This window comes from Tupaia chinensis, unplaced genomic scaffold, assembly GCF_000334495.1.
Source record: "Tupaia chinensis unplaced genomic scaffold, TupChi_1.0 Scaffold000437_1, whole genome shotgun sequence".
In the NCBI taxonomy this organism is placed as follows: domain Eukaryota; kingdom Metazoa; phylum Chordata; class Mammalia; order Scandentia; family Tupaiidae; genus Tupaia; species Tupaia belangeri.
This window is the reverse complement of record NW_006159942.1, coordinates 3,965,055-3,967,324: the sequence shown is the minus strand read 5'-3', so window position 1 is coordinate 3,967,324 and position 2,270 is coordinate 3,965,055. Positions and strand designations below refer to the sequence as shown.

The 2,270-nt window shown below is 40.8% G+C and overlaps 1 pseudogene; it reads right to left on the bottom strand.

Annotated features, from left to right (window-relative positions):
- Positions 1-287: 287 nt before the first annotated feature.
- Positions 288-937, bottom strand: LOC102485919 (deoxyuridine 5'-triphosphate nucleotidohydrolase, mitochondrial pseudogene; annotated as a pseudogene).
- Between the last annotated feature and the right edge of the window lie 1,333 nt (positions 938-2,270).

Genomic DNA, 2,270 nt, shown 5'->3' with positions numbered 1-2,270 from the left:
TTAATACCATTTTTTGTATCGGCACTTGATGTCTTTTAATTAAAAAAAAAAAAAAGAGACACTTTGCATTAGTTCACCACAAAGCAGATTTTTATGTAACTATCAATAGTAGAAAAACATGAGAAAGTTTTTATCTGATCCCAAAGGTACCCTGTCCTTACTCTTAGGAAAACAAAATGTTTTTCAAAGTTAAAGCTATTAAGTTTCTAGAAATATGAAACAATTTAAGCAAAACCCTTTAAGAAAAAAAAAATTACATTTTTCATCTTTTATTCATGGCATGAATTTTAATTCTTTCCAGTGGACCCCAAACATCCTGGACCCCATTCATTGTCACCCAAACCTTGAAATTTTGTTTCTGGGTAAAAAATTCGTTCACAAATGAGCTATGCAATTTTGGTCACCTTTTATTTTAAATATTTTATTTTATTCATCATCATTATTATTTTTTCAGTTTGACCATAGAGCAAGAGAGAGAGAATGAGGAAGCAAGTCATCAAGACCAGGACTTGAATCGCGGTCAGCCACATGGGAGTCCAGTGCCTGAACCACTATGCCACCTGCTGGCCCCTCGGTCACCTTTTTAAACTTCAAAGTTTTCTTTGCCAAAATTAAACAGTACAACAACAATGTTTCTTCTATAATCTTCATCTATGACACCAGCTCCTACATCTATGAAGTGTTTTGTAGTCAAGCCAGAACGTGGAGCTCCTCTTCCGTAACTCCCAGAAGGAAGAGCTGAGTCTGTCTTCTTAAGGGCTTTCTCCATAGGGGGTGCGGTGTAATTGCAGGCACTGTGCAGGTCACAGCCCACCGCTAGCGCAGAGTCTGGGGTTGGGGCTGTGGCCTCCTGCGACAGCTGGGCAAAGCGCAGCTGCCTGCCACCCTTTTCCACAGGCTGGGCCGCTCGCTGGGGGAGATGGCCAGAGCAGGGCATGAGAGAGCGAGAGAATGAGCGGAGGAGAGCAGAGGTAAAGAGAGTGCAGGGTGGGCATGGCAAAATCATTCTTAAAAAAAAGAAAAAAAATTAAAAAGTCGCTACGTATCTATGTTTCTGCATTCACTTTATTTTACTTTCTGTGTCATGAACATCATTTGATAGCACACTCACTCTGACCATAAACTAGACTTTTTATCTTTATAAAAAGATCCCCTGAACAAAAACTTTCAAGTGTAAAACTTAGAAATCCTTATTTTTTCAAAGGTTCCAAGGAGATATGACAGTAAGTCCAGATCTGAGGCCCAGGCCATGATCAACTCCTCAATAAGAGACTGGGTTTGCTGATGTTTTAGATAAACGACTCCTGAGTGCTCTTTTTTTTTTTTTTTGAGAGTTTTTTTGCTATAGGGCGCGTGCATGCGCCAGACAGACAGAGAGAGACAGAGAGATAGAAAGCGAGAAATCACCCCCCAGGGGGGATGGCCACGCGGCAATCCCTTCTCCATTCTCCTCTTGGGATCTTGGGCACGCACGCACGAACACGCGCCCGGCGTGAGTTTAAGCCACGGGGTCTGGGACTCGAACTGCGGTCAACTACGTGGCAGTCCAGTGACATAGCCATTACGCTAACTGCTGGTCCCTCCTGAGTGCTCTTGATTCCGCTGAGTGACTATCAAAGGTCCTGCTTTCTCGTCCATATTGATTTCCTGGACCGTACTTTATGTTTCCTCTCCTGAGAAATGAAGAGGAGAATCTTGGTCAAAGATAGTTTTGTGGGTGCCATGTTAAATAAAAATAATTCAGGGATCAATTGAGCACCCCTAGAAAATAGGTTTGATTCTTTTTCTGTCTTGCTTTGTTTACCAGACCTTTGAGTTACCAGGCAGTTGAAACTGGATTTCCATAGCAGAGAGAGATGAGATTCATTTTTTCACTGTGAAAGGCAAGAATGTGTTGGGGTAGGGGCTATTTAAAAAAAAAAAATTGAAAATTTGAAAAGCATTTAGGAAAGAGAATTTCAGTGCTCTGAAGGAGTTCTGAAGAAGTAAAAGCCTAATGAACATTTACAATTTACAAGGGGGCTTCAAAAAGTTTGTGAGAAAATGGAATTAAAGTATGAGTTTATTTTGAAGCAAAATTTGAAATTCATGTGTAGTTTCATTCACCATATGCATTTTCCACATACTTTTTGAATGCTCCTTGTATTAAAATGGAATTGTTGGTGTAATTTAAAAAAAAACAAAACAAACAAACCTGGGACTGGCAGGTGGCATGGTGGTTAAGGTGTGGACTCTCACATGGCCGATGTGGTTTAAGTCCTAGGCCTGGT